Source organism: Protopterus annectens, chromosome 1.part1, assembly GCF_019279795.1.
Source record: "Protopterus annectens isolate FY-2018-M chromosome 1.part1, PAN1.0, whole genome shotgun sequence".
Lineage (NCBI taxonomy): Eukaryota > Metazoa > Chordata > Ceratodontiformes > Protopteridae > Protopterus > Protopterus annectens.
The window spans coordinates 564,175,235-564,197,877 of record NC_056726.1 but is presented as its reverse complement, the minus strand read 5'-3'; the positions used below and the strand labels follow the sequence as shown (position 1 = coordinate 564,197,877).

The 22,643-nt window shown below is 38.4% G+C and overlaps 1 protein-coding gene across 2 annotated transcripts in view; it reads right to left on the bottom strand.

The window, feature by feature from the left end:
- Positions 1-22,643, bottom strand: part of LOC122806395 (receptor-type tyrosine-protein phosphatase U-like) — a 1,549,454-nt gene that overhangs the window by 55,271 nt on the left and 1,471,540 nt on the right. The gene's annotated exons all lie outside the window — the stretch shown is intronic.

Here is a 22,643-nt window from a genome sequence, read left to right as displayed (position 1 = left end):
AGTATAACAACAGGAAAAGAAGAAAGTAAGAAATAAAGAAGATGATGCAATCAATAACAGTGAAGGTAATGTTTGCTGTTAATACAATCCATACAGTTAAATACCTATAAAGGCAGTTAGTAAAAAGAAGGCTCTTCTTTATTACTAATGTCCATTTCCTTAAAGTAACCAGTAAGCTGGACACTGTTTTATAATGCAGCCTGTTTGGCTGCAAGTAAAATTCTCTTGCTGTAAGAGCTTGGACGCTGTTGAAATGCTTAGTTGAACTATTTAATACGGCTCTCCACTGAGACCTTATTTTACCGTGGAATATTGAAGTCAGTAAGTTTTTGACTGTAAGTGTTCTGCATAAGTCGTCTGGAAGTAGCAGTTTGTGTATGGATTAACTAAGTCACAGAAAAGTAATATATCAACAGTTAAATCCGTTCATTATTAGCAAGAGCATAACTATGAGCCGGTACCACAACATTTGAACTGATACAATAATACCGTACAACTCTACCAGTAAGCCAGTACAAAGAAAAGTCACTTGGAAATAGTTATTTCAGTTGTAAGACTGAATCAGTTTAACCTTAATGTCAGTTAACATGTGATTATATGATTCAAGTCCACAGACCCCTGTATAATGATATATAGAATATGTTTCCAAAGCAGTCTGGTTTTCATCAGTTTCTATGTGTAGAACCTGAGTTATATTTTATTTAGATTTGTTGAGCAGGGTGCAGTTCTGATTCATGTGGACCACATTTAGGTTCAGCTCCAATGTGGAAAACATAGTACAATGATAGAAATATGAAGACAATGAAAACAAGTAAGTATTAAAATTTACCGTTGAAATTAAGGAGCAGATTAGAGGCAAATATGCATGTTCTTTGTGTAGACATGGTACAGTTAAAACAAATACAGTAATAATAAGTGTACATATATGTACAAGATCATACACAGGATGGGAAATACACAGATGTGACGGAAGACGTGTGATAAAGAAGCTGAAGAACATAAGGTAGGAGATACGGGGTTAGGTAATGTCTAGGAAGCAGAGGCATTCTGATTATTTACTGAGGTGGTGTTTGAGAGCTTTCTGGAAATGGGATAGGACATTTACAACTGTAATGCTTGGTAGCATGGATTCCAAAACATTATTGCCTAATATGGAGAAGCTGTCATTGCTGCATTTTTTTTTGAGGACAAGATAGTGTGATGAGAGGATGCAGGATCAGACTGGGATCTAATTTCGAAGGTTCATTCGCTAATTATAAATCTTTATGCTAAGTAGCAGAAGAAGTTTTGGTAAATAGCTTTAAATCTGTAAAAATGTGAAAGCAGCCACCACGAATATCAGCAGGACATAGGTTACAGCAACTCCCAAGTAATGACCATAGGCAATCCTTCAAAAACAGCAAGAACTTTTATTCAAATAACATGAAATGAGCGCTTTCGCATAGCCAAGCTATGCTTCTTCAGATATCAATTCAAAATGAAATCTGTAATGCTTATATACAGCTTTTGGGCGGGCTCATTAAACATACAAATGCAATTAATCAATTATAAATTAGTAGTCATAGAGACAAAAAACAATCTAAACAGTTTAAAAACAGTTTAAAAACAGTTTGAAATGCATTACCTAAAACTGTTCATATAAATTATGCACATAGCAATGTAATAATGAATCATAACCATCATTCAAATCAAACAACAAAATTTATCTAAAAACAGCTCCAAAGAATTCTACAACATCAGATATACATTTTAGTTCAGTATTATGCTGACCTTCATTTTCGTCAAGCATAACAGCCATTGCTGTGTTCAGAATAATAAAACTAAATAAAACAACTCACTGCTCACTAGCGTGAATATATCAAAAATAGACATAAGGAACGCTGAAAATCTACGACCAAGCGTACAACATAAAAATAGTGCTTACTTTGCCTCAGTAGAACATTTCACGATCCAAAACCATGTATATGTTTACAAACCATTTCTACTTTGTACATAGTACACATCCAAAAGCGTTCATAGCTATACGGAGGATCACGTGCTTCTGAAGGATGACTTGAAGAAGACAAGGCTTCTTCTGGGTCCTAATGCCTAGGTATACATAACTTTACAAGCATTAAGGCGTGTTTATAACAACTGCTGAAGTTGCTTGAAACTTAATCATATCAATGAAAGGGGCATTGGTTCAAATACCGTAACTAAATGCCTCCCTTCTATGAACATATAAACTAAATACATAGCTAATAAAATGAGAAAAATGAGGAAATACATACAGTATGTAAAAATATATATACACAACCATAAAAGATATGTGCAAACAAGCATGAGAGCCTGTATATATGATGAATCCAAGCTCATCATATTAGCAGCTAGACTATAAGACCTCTCTGAATGTCAAATAAAACAATAGCTTAAATAAATATAAATATAAAGGGTGACCTGTCTATGCTGATTAAAAGTGTATCAAGCCAACATAGGCTAGAAACCACCCTGCGATGTGCCTACTAAGAGGCATTAAGATGCATGCATGAAACCTCATATCTTCATGCTGTTCTATATTGGACTTATGAAGAGGAAACATGTAGATATAAAATCAAAAGTTACAGAAAAATGATACCAGTGAATAATTCCTCTATATTAGAAATAATGTTCATGCCATAAGACAAGCTAATATTAATAAACATAGGGTATGTACTGGGTAAACCTCAAAAAAGGGGATGTTAATGGAATGGGAGCACCCTCAGACCATGGCTAAAAATAGACAAAGTCATACAAGAATATAAATGTTAAAGCCATCATGTCCAAACAGTATAATGGTAAGAGAACCCTACATATTTAGGAACGAAATAAAATATAGTAAACTTATACAATCCTATCTACGTTCAAGTAGTATAGGTTTTGAAGGTATGTAGCTATTCAGGCCCGGGGGAAGGTGTGCTGCTAACTTGAGTATCCAGTGTAACTCAGCCTTGGCTAGCATGTGTTCATTGCTACCTCTCCTAGCTGTGGGTCTAATAATCTGTAAGACTCTAAAGGCAAAACAATGGGAGGGATATTCTTGTATGTGTTTAGCCAAGGCATTGGTCTCATCTTGTCTTCTAATTTCATAGAGATGGTTATAAATGCGATCACGCAATCTCCTCTTGGTTAAGCCTACGTAAAAGGCTGAGCAGAAAAGACAAGTAGCCAAATAAACAACATTTTTTGTATTGCAATCTGCATAAAATTTAGGTTTAAAAGTTATATCCATGCACGGGTGCTTGAATTCCTGCGTTTTACTAAGGCTATTACACCTGGGACAATGTAGACAAGGGTAAGTCCCTTTAGTTGTTATATCACCCAAGAGTAGACATGTGGGTTTGCTTACATTAGTAATATGTTGATCATTACATAGTTGTTTCCTTAAATTATCACTGTTTTTATAACAGAATCTGGGTGAAGAACCCACTATATCCTTAATCTGCTTGTTCCCAGTGAGAACATTCCAGTTTCTTCTGATGATACATCTAATACTTTCAACTTCACTGGTATATTTAATGACATATTGTAAGGTATTACCATCACGAGTCAAATCCACAGGGACTTTATTTCTAAACCCATGGATTGTATGTGACTCACAAATGTTAGCAGAATCTATGTCACCAATAATTTTCCTCCTGATATCTCTAACCATCTGCATATCATAGCCCCTTTCATTAAACAGATATTCTAACTTAGTGGATTCTTCATGTAAATCTTTCACATTCTGACAGAGTCTGAATACCCTGGTGAACTGACTGGTTACTATCCCACGAAGGTAAATGCTGGATGCATGCTATCAGCAGCCAGCAATGCATTTCTCCAGGCAGTTTTCCTAAACAATGTAGTGGTAATGAGTCCTTCATCAGTCAAACGATCGTAACATCTAAAAATTTACCTGGTAATGGGAGCTCTCTACCGTAAACTTCAAAAATTAGTGGTAGTATGCAGATGTTCCAATAATACTAAGAAATCTGTCCTGGGTCCTTCCCAAATTAGGAGTATATCATCCACAAACCTTTTATAATATTTAACCTGGTTAAAGGATGTATGACCAAACAGAAACTGTTTCTCCCACCAATAAACTACGAGGTTAGCATATGTGTTGGCACAGGGGGTCCCCATAGCTACCCCCCATGCCTGCAGGAAGAACTCATCTCCAAACATGAAAACATTATTGCTAAGAACTATATCCAACAATTGCGTAACCAAAGTGATTCTATCAGTGGAGAATTCAGTTTCCTTGTGTAGTAGTTCTCTAATATATTGAATGCCTACCTCATTGGGGATAGATGTAAAAAGTTTCTCAACGTCCATGGTTACAAGTAGGTAACTTCCCCTAGATTTCTCTAAATGTACACTTTTCAGGGTCTCAAGTAGTTGGTAGGTATCCCTAAGTATATTACTACAGCTATCTACCACTGGACGTAAAATACTCTCAAGAAAGGTAGAAATATGGGCCGTAACCCAACTCCCACCTGCTACAATGGGTCTCATGGGAATGGGCCATGTCTCCTTATGGACCTTCGGGAGGCCCTTAAGAATGGGTATAATCGGGTCAGTTTGCAACAGATACTCATATAACTCTAAACTGATCTGCCTGCATAGCAGTAGATCATAGATGTTATCCTTAACATTGTTCACAATGGTAGACACATGGTGTGTGGAAATACGAGTATACGTGTTATGATCAGATAACAGTTCAAACATGCACTTCTTATAATCCTCTGAGTCCATTAATACTACCCCCCCCCCTTTATCTGCAGGTTTCACAACTAATTTATCATTGCCCTTAAGCCAAGTTAGGGCACAATTTTCTTCTCTATTGAGATTATAAAACCTCCCTTTCCTGTTATGTTTTGAGGAAAACAACATATATAAATCATTTTCACAAAGATCCAAAAACATTGTAACATTGGTTGTAATGGGGTGAAAAGGTACTCTTTTCTTAAAAATATGTAGTGGTTCATTTGAATTAACACTGCTATCATTATTCGCAAAAAAGAGTTTAAGACTAACACGTCTACAAAAGAGTCTCAAGTCCAGTAGTGTATCTTCTAGTAAGGCTCTGGCAGCAGGAATAAAAGAAAGGCCTCTGTTGAGAAGGCTGAATACAGCTGGATCAATAGCAACATTAGAAAAATTAAACACCAGAGTCAGTACCTTGTCCTTCTGTTGGACATGTTCCGTTCGACAGAATATTTGCGTTTTCTCGCTCCCCTGCTGCTGGAACGCCCCCTCCCTTGTGGGGTAAACTTCCGTTGATAGGGTAAAAAAGGGTAATTTATAATTGATTAATTGCATTTGTATGTTTAATGAGCCCGCCCAAAAGCTGTATATAAGCATTACAGATTTCATTTTGAATTGATATCTGAAGAAGCATAGCTTGGCTATGCGAAAGCGCTCATTTCATGTTATTTGAATAAAAGTTCTTGCTGTTTTTGAAGGATTGCCTATGGTCATTACTTGGGAGTTGCTGTAACCTATGTCCTGCTGATATTCGTGGTGGCTGCTTTCACATTTTTACAGCTTTTTCTTCCTTTTGTTTGGTGAGAGCACCTTTAGCTGTGAGTAGTATTCCTGGTACTGTTAAATAGCTTTAAATAAAAGATTTCCTAGAAGTGGATTTGTCCTTTGTTAAATGGGAGCCATGTTGCTGTTTTGACTACTGAGCAGTGGTATTGTGTGTGGTATTGTGTGCTTGGTGATAGGCAGATGAAATCTTACTAGATGCTGACTGTAGGGAAGGCAGGTATGTCTTTGAGGCTGAGGTGATCACTGGGAGTGCATATTTGAACTGAGCCATGAAGACGCATTTTCCTATGGGTTTTTTACTTCATGGTGACAAAACGTGAGATAGCTTCCATGCCCAGAAAACAGTCTGATGTTTCTTACTTTTTGTTAATAGAAAATTAAAAATGTAGCAATTGGTCCAGAAAGAATCTTAGGTATTTACAAGAGCTGGTGGGATTCTAATGGGTTTTGCAGAGGGTCAGGGAATACGAGTCATTGGAAAATACCAAATGGCGTGACTTTTCTTGTATTTGGATTAAGTAACAGAGTTCTTGTTTTTATGCGTTGTTGAAGGAGATGCATTCCTGCTGAAGTTGGGTTTGAATAATTTGTGGGAGGTGATATGGTCTATAGATGATCATGTTATCTGCATACAAAAATATTTGCAGGTGGGGATGTCTACCCAGAGGCAGTTAATGGCAATGGTGAAAAGCAAAGGTGAAAGAAAAGAACTCTTGAGGGACTCACTTGAGATATTGTGCTTTGATAGATGAGGACATTCCTACTGCAACAATAAAGTGTGGTGGGAAAGAAAATGCAGAAACAACTTGGAGGTTTGGTAGCTAATACCATGGGGTAGAAGGGTTGTGTGGAGGACTGAGTGCTCTCCTGTTATGAATGCCTTGGCTAGGTCTAAAACATTGGTCCTAAGAACTGCCCTCTCTCCAGCTCCTTTAGTATGTCATCTGTAGGTGTCCACACAGCTGTCAATGTGCTCATGTTGACCCAAAATGCGTGCTGTTTTGGAGAAAAGAGAGGACAGCCTAGGCAGAAATGTATTTCAGATATTGGTCATACAGTAACTTTTCCAGTACTTTACCTAATATAAAAAGGACTGAAATTATCCGGAAGTCTGAGCAGGTTTGTTTATTATCTAAATTTGGTGTTGCCTTTTTATGGCATCTTGCCATATCTTGGGGAAGACAATGTGGCAAAAGCAGAGGTCATAGATGTGCTCATGGGGGAGGGATTTATATTTCAGCAGGCCTTAATAAACCAAGGACGCAAAGCATTAGAACATGGTGAGTTGTTGCTTGGGATTCATTATGTTACTATCTTAAAGTAGAATAATAAGGAAAACCCATGAGAGCTTGCATCTAGTGCTGGAAAGTTTGATAGTGTTGGGTTTAGGGATGGAAGGTTTGTAGAATATGGTGAGACATTTTTCTGGAGTTAGCAGGATAAAAGGAGTTGTGATGTTTTGCAGATGAAGATATTGTTCTTTTGTCTTATCCATGTCTTAGATTGTTAAGAATGGACAATTGATGGTGTTAGAGATGTATGGCTTTAGGCCAGCTGATGTCTTTCTTGGCTAGGTTTCACTGATTAATAAATCATTCTTTAGATTCTGTTCTCCTGTTTCATTTCTGTTTTCCTTGCCTCATGTATGAGCTTCAGCAAAGTTTTAACATGTTTGGTTTATCATTTGTTATGGTTTTGTTTGTAGAGTTTTGTAAGTGGAAGAAGTTTGTTGTGTGCTGATAGAACAGTGGCCTTTAGGGAGACTTGGCAGCTTTTATGAATCCTGTATACACATGACAGAGAGGGCATCTTGAAGTTTTTCAAAGTTATTGCCTATTTTAGGCTTGATGATTATTAATTAAGTTGTCAGAATAAGTGCATCATTTTTGAGAGTGAGGGTTATATGGCAGTGGTCAATTGGGGGTGGGGTGATCTATGGTATTAAAACACATTTTTTATAAATGTTTGTGATCATTAAGACTAGGAGGGAGTGGCTATTTGATTTGATTTTTTTATCTGGTAGGTTGAGAAATTATCTGGATTCAGCTGATGCCTGCTAACAAGTCATTGAGTTATTGGTTGTCATCCTCCCTTACTTTATGACTGTGAAGTTTCTGTGACTTGCACTGTTGTATAATCAGCCTATACAGCTACTATCAAAAATAAGTAGGTCTGTGATAAAGACAACCATTATTAGTACTTGTTTTTACTGCTGTATGGACTCTGTTATTGAGTTGATTAGGTGCTTTACTTTTCGGGAGGATGGAAGTGGGTTGTAAGCTGATGCAATACAGATGTCTTTTTTTGGTGGGGTTGGAGCATTTCACTACCAGCCAACTGGGATTGTGTTCTAAGAGGGGAGAGGCTGTGGCATGAGCATGTATGTGAAGCTACAGGTGGATTTTTGTAAAGGATCATTGTCCTGCCAAATACTTTGTTGTTTAGTGTTTACTTGTAGCCTGGGATGTGTAAATAAATTGGGGCAGATACAGTACCAATCTTGCACCCTCCCATGACCAAATATTTAAAAAAAAAAAACCAGAGCTGCTCTATATACTTATATAAATGTTAAGTTGGTGAGTTCCTATGTATATGTGTGTGTGTGTGTGTGTGTGTGTGTGTGTGTGTGTGTGTGTGTGTGTGTGTGTGTGTGTCTATATATATATATATATATATATATATGTTGCTCTTACCTTCTTCCCGTCTTTCCCAAATCTTCTTCACCAGATTATCTTCTACTTTTCGGCACGTGTGCCTGAACCACTGTAATCTGTTTTCTGATCTTTTCTGCAATTGGAGCTACTTTGGCTTTTGCTTTTATTTTCTCATTTCTTCACCTGTCCCACAGTGCGCATCTGACCACCCATGTCAGGCACTTAATTTCCATCACTTCAAACCTCCTTAACCATTCTGTGTTTACTGCCCTGGTTTCTGTACCATACGGTAGTGCTGGTCGCATCACTGTTCTGTACACCTTACTCTTCAGTCTTTGGTTTTCCTCTGTCATACACGACACCTAGCACTCTATACCATTTGGCTGCAGTGTCTCTCATTCTAGCTTTGACCTCTTCATTTATACTTCCCTTCTCCTCAGCCACCACTCCCAGATACTTGAAGCTGTTAGCCTTTTCCACTATCTTCCTTTCTATCCCAATTCTCTGCTTCATCTGATTTCCCAAGTTTGCTGCCATTACCACTTAGTTTCATCCCATATGCCTTCAGTTTTGCATTCCATTCCCCTATCCTTTGCAGAAGTTATTGCTCACAGTCTGCCTGTAATACCACATTGTCTGCATACAGCAACTTTGTTGATCTGTCCCCTGTGACCTGCTTGATAATGTATTTTATCACCATATGAACAGCAGTGGGCTCAGAGCTGACCCTGATGGAAACTCACTCCAACTGAGAACCCCTCTGTGAGACCAACCACTGTTCATACTTGAGTCATTGGGTCCTTGTATATAGCCTGCACTAATTCTACCAATGTTTCTGGGACTTGGAACCACCACGGTACTGCCCAAATCAGCTTTCTTGGGACCTTGCTATATGCTTTCCCCAAGTCTAGGAATGTCCAGTTGGACTCTTTCCTCATCTCTAGTTTCTTCTCAACTGTCTGCCTCACTGCGAACATCAAATCAGTTGTGCTGCATCCTGATCTGAATTGTTCATCTACCATCCTTCTTTCTACTACTCTGTCTATCCATTTATCAGTTACCCTCTGCAGACCTTTCATGCAATGTGACAAGAGTTTGTTACTTCTGTACTTCCCACAGTTGTTAATGTCCCTTTTGTTCTTTTACACTAGCACAAGTATGCTTATTCTCCATGCATATGAATATGCCTTTCTCTGCACACTGCTATGAGTACCCTCAGGAGCCATTTCTCCCCTAGAAACTTTATGTTATCTGTTGTGATCTCATCTGAGTCTGCTGCCTTCCTTGACTTCATTTTCCTAAGTGCTATTCTTACTTCTTTTAGAGTGGGCCTCTCTTCTTCTCTCATTGTAGGCTGCATCTGGGGCAGTACAGCTTCTGTGGGATTTTCTTCATTCAGAAGTTGCTGTAAGTATTCCTTCCATCTGCCTTGATGTCCTATGGACTGATGAGCAGGTTGTTGCTGGTATCCCTTATGAAGGGTATCTGACAATCTTCTTTATCTTCCTGCTTTTGCCTTGTAAGTTGATATAGTTTCTTTGTGCCACCTACTGATCACTTTCCAGAAGCTTTTAGGGTGCCTCCAATGCCCTATTTTTTGCTATTGCAACTCCTTTCTTACCTTCTTTGTTAGCCAAATATTATTCCCTACTAGCCTGGTCTGTCTCTTCTATCTTCCAATTTTTTTCTGCACACCTTCTTTCTTTTGATGACTTCCTGAACTTCTGCATTCCACCACCAGCTTTCCTTATGTACCTTATTTCCATACCTGGCCCAGCCACATATCTGTTCTGTAGTTCTCACATATGCTGTTTTGAGGCTCTGCCATTCTTCTTCAACTCCATGTATTTCCTCTGCATCTTGGGGTGCTAGAGCCCTAAGTTATTCCTTGAACTGTTGTAGTTGCTCTCCAGTCAACTTCCAGGTTTTCAGCCTGGTCTCTGTTGACCTTAGCACCTTCTCTGACCACTACATGCAGCTTATTGTGACATCCAGTGGTTTATGCTTTGGGCCGACTGTTTCACTGGGGATAACTTTGCAATCACTGATTCTACCCCAGTGCCCTTACCTTACTAGGAGAAAGTCTACCTGAGTTGCATGATCGCAATTCTTGCGTGTGATCTTGTGAATGTCTCTCTTTCAAAACCATGTGTTGGCTACTATCAAGCCATTTGCCAAACAATTTCCCCACCCTTGGGACCCAGGCAGTCCTCGTATCCTTTTCTGTCTGCCACAATATGTGCATTCACATCATCCATTATCAACACAAATTCATATTGTCCTACTTTATCTAGTAAATCCTGCAAATGCTATACAAATGCACTCTTTTCCTCACTATCACAACCCTGCTGTTGGGCATAGGCTGAGATTATGACTATTGCTCTATCATTGCAATGGAGTCTGACTGCCATGAGTCTGCCACAAGTTCTGATGACATCCTTCAGAAACCACTCTCTCACCACAGTTCCAACACCATTTCTAGCCTGTCCTTCTCCTCCTGAGTAATAGACTCTGGATCCCAAGCCAAGTGGCTTTGCTGCACTGCCCTTCCATCTTGTCTGTTGGACACATAGGATGTCTAGCCTCTTCCTTACCATCATGTCATCTACTTTCAAGCTGAATCTTTTCAGTGAACCTACACTGAGTGTAGCAATTGTTAGTTCATGTTTGGCAAGTTGATTGGTTTTACATCTAGTTTTCGCTCAATAGAGTTATCCCAGGTAACCCAGGCTGGAAAACCGGATCCAGGCCAGCCAGTAGCTAATTGCTGGGGCACATACACCCCTCCCACCATTAGCATGAGTCCCTGGTGTAGGTCAGAGTAGGACTGGTCCTCAACCCACTTATCACCAGTAACTACCCATTCCCATTTGCTGGCATTAGTCAATATGACCAAATCACCTAGAGCCTTACCATGGTGCACAGTGTGTGATCCGTGTTCTCCTACCTTGAGAATACTGCACACCACAGTAGATGCCCAAAGCGGCTAGTCTATACAACTCTTCCCCCTGTAGGCCACCATGTAGAGTCTGTGCTGCTGCCCACAGGACCATTCATTAGTGAGTTTGAGATGGAAACATTCAGCATGTTTTTCAGAGGTGGGAGGAACCCACAGAGACACATGGATAACATGCAAACTCCAAACAGGCATTGGCCGTAGATCAGGCTCAAAACTTGCACCTTGGCATGAGAGGCAAAGACCTTAACCATTATGCTAACTGGTATATAAAACCAGTAGATTTAACAGAAAATGTTGTAGTAGAAAAAATAACTTGTTAGATCTGTCTATCATCAACAGGATTTTTAATGGTCATTGAATGTCTAGTTCAGTCATTAAGGGAAAGTTGAAGGAGGTAAAATAGTGGAAGGAAACAGAGTAGTATCTATCTGTTTGCAGATGATTGTGTGACCTGCTTGAGGGCATCAATGTGCAGCTTTTGGGGATATTGGAGATATTCAGTAGGTTTGGTAGTGTGTCAGGGTTTCATTACCATCCCAAAAAGACAGTGGTAATTAGAATCAGAACTAAATGGATGAAGTTATGTTCTGCACTCCCTGAAAAGATGGGGTAGAGAAGTACTTAGGTCTTAGTTTATAAAATGTTATCTGAGAGTAGAGACCAGTAAATGATGGATATAAGGTAAAAATAAAGAAAATATTACATGGATGGACTGATAAATTTGCCATACTTGAGGGGAAAATATAAATAGTCTGTGCAATGATATTTCATCATATCCTTAATTTTGGGTGACATTATAGATTATAGAAGATATCCAACTAGCCTGTGAGAGTTTGTGTGGAACAGCAAATGAGGAAGGATCTTAAAGGCTAGACTTAGGGATCATGGGAAAGCAGGGGGTTGGGGTATGCCATACTTTAAGTGATACTTGATCTTTGTCAGTAAATAGAAAGACATTGATCAATGTAGGGGACGGTGCTGACAGGATGATTCATAAGCTGCTTGGTTGTCAGTTGTAGTTCATAGATGAATGGGAAATAAGGATTAGGGATCTATGATGGAGCTGCCCTAGTGAGCTGGTGAGAAGGCTGGTGGTCTGGAAAGTGGATCTGTGATGGAGCTGCCTACAGCCATTCCCCCCACTGGTCATTATAATGGAACAGGTCCTTATTGCACTCACTAAAGCCCCAAAAAAACAGTCTCCATAGGTCTTATCAACATTCCAGAATGCTTCTTAAATGGCTTAAAACAGAATCTACCAGGACCACTAGAAGCCCTCTCTAACCACAGCCTCTGGACGGGCTTTTTCCCAGAGGACTAGAGGACTGCAACAGTTGTCCCTCTGCACAAGGAAGGCCTATTAACTGACCCAGGGAACTACAGACCCATAAGCTTGTCCAGTCTTATCTGGAAGGCCATGAAGAGAATTATCACGGAACTGATCAATAACACCATAGGAAATGTCCAAACACAGGACAAGACCCAATCTGGATTTGTCAGAGGGAGATCCTGCTTGCTCAATTTGGTGGACTTCTTCGAGAAAGTCACCAGGGCCATGGATGAGGGGAAAATGGTACACACCACTTATCTAGACCTGGCCAAAGCTTTTGACACAATCCCACACTCAGGATCATAGATACACTTACTGTATTAGGCATAAACCCCTACATCATGAGCTAGATAGCAAATTGGTTCACTGACTTGACACATGTTGTCTGGACAGATGAATCCTCTTCCATTAAGAAAGCTGTTACTAGCAGTGTCCCACAGGGCTCAGTCTTGGGTCCCCTCCTGTTTGGTATATACGTCTTTGAATTGAAGGCCAGTTTTTGGGGCCTCTGGCACACCAAGTTCACTGACGACTGTAAGATGGGCGTAATCACTGAATCTCCAAATGATATTGACATCCTACAAACAGGCCTAAAAATGACAAATGACTGGTGCAAAAACCATGGTCTGAGACTAAATGCTAAACAATGCATAATCATAGCCTTCAGTAAATCTAATATCCTTGTAAATTATAATACTGACAGCACAGCCCTAAAAGTAGATCCAGTGGTGAGTGTATACCAAGTTTGAGAATTTACTACATTGTGGCAAGTTGAATTGTTATCAGAGTATACAGAACAGTAAATGCTATCAAACTCTATCAGTAAGCTGCTTTCTTTACTTTCAGATATAGATCAAACACTGCCAAGACCACCATCATGCTATTTGAAATACATCAGAATCTGTACTTATACCAAACTCTCCGCCCACTTGGCCATAATAATTTCCATTGGATCCACATCAAAGACCTCACATATATTGGCCTACAATGTGATTCCTGCCTTACTTTCAAAGAATACATGGATAAGATGACGGTAAAGGTCAAGTTTCTAATTACTGTCTGCCATTCCATAATTAATCACTTTACATCTCAAGATGGCCCTGGCAATAAACGTGCTTATACCTCATCTTACGTATGCCCACTCTGTTGTATCTCTGCACTTAACCCGAAACAGACATTCTCTGTGAAATTTAGTTCTGAAATAGGAGTGCAGCTATACTTCCCTTAGCAAGGCTACCTAGATTCAATCACAGAGATCTGCCTACCACCTCTCAACCTTTAACTTCAAAATATTAAATGGTTAGTGCCTCTCTCTCTGTCTCTCTGTCTCTGTCTCTGTCTGTCTCTCTCTCTCTCTCTCTCTCTTTATCTCTCTCTCTCTTTCTCTGTAAAAATAAATCAAATTTTGCCCTACAGTTTAAAAGTTCAATGTTATAAAACTCTGACTCTGGAAAGATTACTTTTTGTAAAAGAAGTTAGAGAAAATAACTTCTGTAAACTAACATCTGCCTAATAGAATCATCTGCCCTCAAAATGTACGTGACAGATAATCCTGATTTCAGGAAGAAGCTCAAAAGCTACCTCAAGCATTCCTACACCTGTGGCTGTTTTGATAATGGCTAGTTTCTTCCATCTCTACATTTCTTTTACTATCAACTCTAACCAAAATAAATGTTATCAAGAATACAGTACCTGTTACAAAAATATGCAAAGTTATGTAGTTTTGTTAGTTTTCTTCTCTATGATACTAACGAGAATACTTGTGATCTTATCTCCAAAGAAAACACTAATTAAAATGCTTGTAACTCTTGTTTCAGAATAAAACTGTTGTAACTGATAAGGTTAACATATGCATGTTTAATGTAAATCATGAATCTGAAGTCTGATTTCCATGGTGACTGGGTCATGGCTGCAAATGCAACAGGACCAGCGGAATGTATTCATTTGATCAATAACTGATAAAACTGAAAAGCTCAAAATGTTGAAACTCAAAATATTGATAATGGGAATTTGCTATTTCCCCACTGATGTGCAATTTATGTATAATTAGCAGGGGCATGTGAGAGTACAGGTGGGCCTGCCCTCCTGCATTAAATACATTTTCAATATTTTGAGTTCCAACATTTTGAGCTTTAAGTGCTTTGACTTTTTAATCAAATGAATATAATCCTAATCAGCCCACCCAGCTAGTTAACAAATAATTTAATTAGATAACTGTTTCTCTTAGTATGGTGGTACCTTGTGGATCCTGAATACCATGATGACAATACTGGACAATAGTCACTCTGTATGCCTGCAAAAACTGCCATGTCTAGACAGTTATTTGGAAGATTAGTAACAATTCTGTCTGGCAAAGAGATGGTGATTAGAGGCATTTTCTTATGTATTTGGGACTATCTGTGTGTTGATAGTTGGCATTAATACTTTAGTTATCTCCTGGAATTACCTTTACAGTTCATGTTTTGGTTACCAAGGATGATATATTTTTTCTTTATTTCTAGTGTAAAATTTTGACCTTTTATTTATCATAAGACTAAGACGGTGTCATGATGGCTCATAGAAATCACTGCCAATATTGGTCCAAATATTTTCTGGCAGTAGCAGTATCTGAGTTGGTGTACAGATTTTTCTGACTGTGCTGCCTTTGTGCATTAAGCAGTCGCTCAGCCTCTTTTTGATCATGCTGTCCAGACTAGTAAGTAAAATGCTGTCCCCTATAAGTAGTTTCATGTTTACAGCACTTAGTTTGCTTTGTATGACATCCCTATGGTTTAATTTTGAAAAGCAGGAGGAGTGATCAGCATTGTGACTTTAAGAATATACTATCTTGATGTTGGAAAGTTGAGGTTGTGTTATCTTTTAAACATTCTTATCCCTTAAGTCTTGATCAGTGTTCCTCCTTCTGTGATAGGTATTATTGAGAAAAAATCACTTCACTTTATAGAACAGAGGATCAGTCTCAAGTTCTTCCTTCATCTGTAACTGTGCAAGTGTTCATACATGTTTTCCTGTTTAATCACATTTTCTGTCTTTTCTCCACTTTGATGTACATGTGCCAGCAACACATTTCTCCAGAGATGCCTCTTTGCAGGTAGTACGCAAAGTAATCAAATCTCTTCAAAAACATTTTCTGACAGAAGTAAGCACTACTGAAGTTAAGAGTTGCACAAAATAACTGCAGTAGAGTTAAAGTGGCAATTTCAAGCATATCTTTCAGTGCTGATAACACTAATAGGCATATAATGGATTTATTGCTGTTTTATTAAGCATTACCAAACTATATTTCCAATAAACTCATCATAAACATTAATGAGGAGGGGATGTCTTTATAATATGTAGTTGAAGAGAAAGTTGTTGCCCTTTTGATTCTCAGAGACCATCTCTGTGATTCATAAGGAATCCCACTGGAGGAGCTAAGAGCTGCTGCCAAACGGGTCTGTTTCCACAACTGCAGAAAAAGCAAATCAGAGACAGATTAGCCCAACGAGGAAAGACCTTATTCATAAATCAGTGCAATTTTAAAATGTCTTCCTGTTGTCATCTAGTGTTTCTCCCAGCTTTGTTCAGACGTCTACTGCATGGCTGTTTAAAGATACATTATCCATCCACAACATAAGACACATGCACCCATCCCTCCCGACTGTTCTTGGTTTTACAGATTGCTCCTAATTTTACCTCTTATACCCGTTCTGTCCCTCATAACTTCCTAAATGACATAACTAATTAGCATAATAATGTTGATTTTGGTAACAGAATTGAATTACTTTGGGAATATTCATGCAACGCAAAACACTTTCCTCCTCATTTTCTTGTTTAGTAAAGAAGTGAAGTAATTGAACACAGTAGTCTGATGTACGTTCACTGATTATTTTAGGAGTGAAAGAGGGATTTTGTTTCAAAGACATGTTGTCCTGGTTGAAAAATATTACACAAGGATATCAAAGCTAGTATATCAGAAATCCTTCTGCTTGAGATGATTGCAAATAAGGAAAGAGACTTCCAAGATAATAACTTGAGTTGAAATGAACAAATGTGTCCAAAGGGGTATTGCCAGTTTTTCCATAACAAAATTGTGATCCCAAGTAGGAGATAGTGAATGCCTAAAGGGTCTCTCTTGGTAAAATCCCTTACTTAGACTACCTATGAGCTGTATTAGAAGCTATGAGTATTTCAGCATACAACAAGGCAGTGGTACTGGGGCCATTTAATTTTGCTGAAGGATATACTGTGCCAGTAGCACTTTCTATCATGATACCCAAAATTAAAGGTATTAAAACTGTAAACTTCAAACGTTGATTCCAAATGCTAAACAATGAATTTCAGAATATGGTGTTCCACCATTAAATCTTTTTTCAGGGGTGACCTCCTCCTTCCTGCATCCATTGTCACTGTACCTCACAGTATGTATTTATTTATTTATGTATTTATTTATTTAGTTAGTTAGTTAGTTAGTTAGTTAGTTAGTTAGTTAGTTAGTTAGTTGTCTGTTTTCTGGGAAAGTCTGACTGGGTAATACCCATTTTCAGTGGAGGCCTGGGGAGGAATACTTCATTTGTTTACCTTGAATTATACTTAGTTCCAGTTAAACACAGAGTACTGCCATTTCTATTTACATTTATACTCATACAATAGTTTAATTTATATATTCTAAGATTTTACAGAGGTAGAAATTAAAGAGAAAGCCCATTTGCAAATTAATGGATTCTACAGGCAGCAGTTAAGTATAAAAATTGTTTTGTTATTTCAGTGGGAGGTTGACAGTAGATGTTTGGAGAGTATTGTACGGTGAACACAAAGTCGTACCCTGGTGATAAGCATGTGCACGACCAGGACTGGTTAAGATGTTGTTTAAAATGATTGCGTTTGGCAGAACGTTTTATTTGTGTGGGGATACTATTCCAGAGTTTAGCAATATATTGGGAGTAGAGCAAGTCTCCTGCAACATTATTTCACTTATTTGTGAGTAGTAAGAATGTGTTACTAGAACAGAGGTCCCTTGCTGAACAGTAGGATAGGAATATGTTTTTTAGTACAGGGCATTTTTTCTGGATGATGAATGAATTTGTGTGCTGTAGTTAGTTGTGAGTATGTTAGGTACTTGTGCAGCTCAAGCCAGTTTAATTGCTGTAATCTATGACAATGCCGGGTTCTATGAGAAAGACTGGTAGCAAATTTAGCTATTTTACTGTAGCAGGAGGCAAGTTCTTTCTTTGATATAGATGGAATATTTGGGTTTATATTACTTTGTCGAAAACACAAATAAGTGAATACCTCTTTGTCGAACGCTTTTTAGTGAACCATCACTTTGTCAAACCGGCATTTAAACGAAAATTTTCCCAGGGGGGAAAATGGTTGGCTGACCAACCAAGCGATACAAAAATAACAAAATTTAAAACCCACTCAGGTGGGGGGTTGTGGCTGCCAAGCCCGTCCTAACTAAATATACTAACTCCAAGATTGCACTACACTGGGGAAAAGGGCCAATTCCCGATGATGACCCACTGTTTCTTCCCCCTGGTAAAATTTTCATTTAAACGCCAGTTCAACAAAGTGCCACTTGAATGAAAAGCATTTGATAAAGAAGTATTCGCTTATTTGTGTTTTTGACAAAGTGAAGTAGACCCGGAATATTCTGGCATATTACAACCTTGGACTTAGTAAATATTAAGATATTCTCAGAATAAGAGTCTTACAACTCCTAGGATCTCACTCATGGTTGTCAGGATTACAAAAGCTAGCTACCTTGTACTTGGATAGAAGAAAATTATTACATATTGTAACATCTGTGGTCCTAAAGCAGCAAGTGGATCAATGGTGATTCTGTGACACCATTTAAAGGATTTGGCCCATTGAGAAAGGAAATATTTACTACTATCAGTCTTCTTTGTCTTTTTTTTTTTTTTTTAATTTGCTTTTGTTGACCAGGAAAGTCCACTGGGTTGAAATGAGCCCATTTTCAGTGGAGGCCTGGGGAGAAAAACTCCATAAACAAAATACAGGATATTAAAATTTGTTAAACAAATCTTTACAAAGAGAATCAAATTTACAGAGTAACAAAACAGGAAACTACACACATATACAGTTATTTAGTATCTATTAGACAGACAGACTTTTTAAGGATAGAAAATATGTCAGCCAGAAAAAGAAAGAAGGATAAGTGTGAGGTATCCCATTGAAATCATACGAGTTGGTAGGTTAAGTTACCCAATATCTTGATATCTGACTTCAAAAGCAGGCCCCTACAGCTGATTTAGACATTGACTGCTGTGGAGATGCAGTACCAAGTTGTCTCACTGACCTTTGTATCAGAAAGGTGAACCACTGTTCAGTTTCTTGGCCAATAAGCTGCTATCAAATGGGATTTGCATTTTTTTGTCCCTTTTTACCTTTAGCTCCATTTCTCTGTTATGTCCAGACTCCAGGAAGGAACTTATATTCAATTTTCACTCAAGTAATTCTACTCCAGGCTGAAGTTCTGCCTGCTAACCTCTCAGACCTAACTAGATGACCGCAATCTATTTTATATATATGCACTTATTCTTTGCAGCAGGATATCACAGAATCTGAAGTTTCACTAACTGAAAAAAAGAATGCCTCCTGTATAACCCATAGTATTTACAGTTAGCTTCTGATTTTGGGAGAGAAGGTACAAATGCGAAGATCTGGTTTAGTTCTATCTGGCTGTGCTAGCAGAAGATGTTCTTCACTAGCAGGAGTGAGTGCAACATGAGAATGCATTCCAAGAGCTGGGAAGATCTGATTCCGTTCATTTCTGAGACAGTAATTGATCTGACATTTGGTACCATAATGATGGAAGGGGTCAGCTGCCCACTACACTTAGGAAAAGTTTAGTTATTAGAGTGGTAACCAGAGCAATGTAAAAGAAGAAATATAACATCACTCTGAAGCCTTCCCTGAGGAAATGAAATTACACAGGCAACATTTTGGAGCCAACTATTTCCCCAAACCTCAACAACCTCTTTGCCTTAGAGGGATGCAAGTTCATTTTTAAATGACACAAATTGTGAAAACAAAGAGTTTGCTTTAAATACAGACTCTGTTGACATGATGCTTGGATTAGATGTTCATTTATGTAAGGCTAGATATGGATTTGATCACTCATATGTGCAGACTCTGGTACTCGGCACTTGTAAATATATTACGCACAGCAGAAAGGCTAACAAGTTCAGGAACTAAAATAATAACAGAAGTTTTCCACCTGAAAATTGAGGAACTGCCTGTATAATTTGTGAAAAAATATGGGATAAGCATTTTGAATATTCAGAGTCACTAAAAGGCATTCAGCAACAGGAAAGGTAAAAGAGATTGTAGTGTCGACATGACCAATCAATTTTATTTTGATGAATTTTATTTTCATATATCTAAAATAAGGCCTTCGAAGACTTTCTTTTTTAGGATCTGGGAAAAATCTGGAATCATTGCCTTTTCCCATGGCACTGGATAAAAGTCTGAATATCTTATAGATGTTGAATTACTGGTGAGGTTAGACCATGCGATCTTTTGGAATTAAAGGGAAAGCTCCCAGCACTGGAAAGGCACAAAACTTTACAAAATGCTTCCTGACAGTGTCTGTCTTACCCACATATTTCTAGTAATTCTAAACTGTTGTAGAGAGGAAGTGTGTTCCTTCTAGAATAAGGAGATGTGGAGTACGGAGAAATTAATGATAATGATGGATGCTTCTGGAGGACCTATTTTAGCTGCCTGTATATTGCTACTGCTGTTGCTGCCCTAGTCAATGGCTATTTTCCAGTCTTGCTGATTTTTCTTTTCTGACGTTTCCTGTTTAATTTAAATTGTTACTGTTTAGCAAAGTTTTTGAAAAAATAGTCAGGATTTCTAAGAGCTGTTTCTAGATTACCTACGTATGATGTTGTGGAACATTTGCTTCAAGTTCTGCATGGCTTTGCCATATTCGTCCAACTGATACAGAAATTTCTGTACTGGAGAACCTCACATAAAGGACTCGTCAAGGGAATAATTTAGCAAATTTCCATTGACATCATCAAAAAAGGCTGGGTCCATAGCCAGTCTTGCTGGATACTGCTGTCTCCAGACAGGCCCTTACTGTACAACAGCCACATTTTACCATATAAAAGCCGACGTCTGTAATCTGGGTCAGCTTAGAAATACTATCCCTTACAGAAACATCAAAGATACTTTGGGTTAGATCAGCTACTTGCCTAAGAATGTCACTCTGTCACTGTGCAATTCAACTGTGACAACTACCTGTCCTAATCTCCAAAGTGAATGAAGTGTTACATTTTCCCATATCACCATAGATCTAATCTTCCCATAGCAGCTATAAGAATTTCAAGTACTAAACTATGTACAGAAACTCCTGAGACTCTAACTTTGTTGTCACTTAGTCTGCCACTGTTCCCAGTACAAAACATTTGGAGCAATATAGAAACAGGCAGGAGATGGTGTTTGAAAATCTGGCTCTAGAACAGTTTCATTAAAAATATCTCTATGTTTCTCCGAAATGATAGGAATAACAACTGGCAGATGTTGATTAGTTATTAAAGCTGACCTAATATCCTGTTGAGCAAGTACAGATTTTTATTTTTAGTGAATTTAAATTCTCCCCAAAGGAAATATTTTCAGAATGGAACCGCTTGATAGGGATGCTTCACCATCAGCATTCTTCATTGTCAGAATCAATATTACAACCCAGGGGGTTTCTGACCCTCTTCCACTTCTTTCCACCATGGGTGAGAGCTCTATAACTCCATCTTTAATGATGAGGTGATGAGTGAACATTACAGGAGTGGTGCCATTATCCATGTGGGAGAATCTGGACCTCTTCTATTTGGCCCTAACTCCCCACTGTGCACACATGTTTTTCCCAACAGCCAACATCTAATGGATGTCTGCTGTGAGCATGTTTCAATCTTCCACAAAATGCATCATCAAAATTGTCCGAGTCTCCTTGAAATGCAAGTATCTTCAGTGATTTCTGTTCTCGCCTTGGGTTTCAGGAGTATGTGGTCCAGACTTACACAGCCAACCTTCTTCCCTCCAGACATGTGAGTAGGCTACACCTTATTCTTTCTATTTCTCCACAGCCAGCTTTCAGTACATGAATCAATAATCAAACTGGGATAGCAAGGCTATACAAAGGACTTTATCCATGTATTACAACAGAACTGGCTAATGGAGAGGAAATGATCCCATTAAGCCACGTTTTCATCTTCCTCGTCAGAATCAGATTATGGAGGTGGTGATGATTGCATCTTTCTCTCTTTTACTCTGGCAGTCTGAAAGATGGACATTTTAGGCTAAGTATTAAATAAATAAACTTTGTTTTGAACCAAGTTAAAGTACTTCACTGCAATTTTCTGCAATCTGTGATTGCAACAGAAGAAGGATGGTATCCAGTGGACTGACATATGAACCCTAGACATCCACTCCTCTGGTGACCAGGTATTCCTGTCATCACCTCCCCATAAATGACAGCTAATTCAACAGAAGGTGTCTGCCTACTAATTTCTATTCCCTGGTCATCTCTACTACCATAACTATAAAGTTACAGGAGATGGAAGTGGCAAAAATATTGAATCAATGGAACACTGAGTTGTAAATGGATGAAACAGGTTCTGCACCAGGCTTATCAGGGGTGTTGTTTGAAGTGTAGGCATGAGAATGTTCTCACCAAGCTGAAAAGATTCAATATCAGAAGTCATTTTAACCATAACACCAGGCAATAAAGCATCTTGGAATAGGACTGCAGCTCTCATTAGAATCTCAATTTAAAAACTTGAAATGAAAGGGAAAAGGGAGGAAAAATAGCAATTTTAATTTTCTTTTAATAGTGATTAGACATTTACTCCTGCAGCCACTGCATGAGATGTTTCATACAGTAAATCAGGCCTCACACAAGCTGCTGCCTGCCTCTGAGATTACTCTGAGAAAGCATCTATAACTTTCACCTTCTTAACTTTACTGAGAAGCTCTCTGGATTTCATTATTTTTCATTCCTAAGTGCTTAATTTTTCTTGCTGTTTACAAGAAATAGAAGGTGAAGAAGAGGGGTGAGAAAAAAGTAAATCAGAAACAAGGATCACATATGCTCTAAAAAGCCCACAGATTCCTATCTTATCTGACTATATTTTTTTAATTAATACAG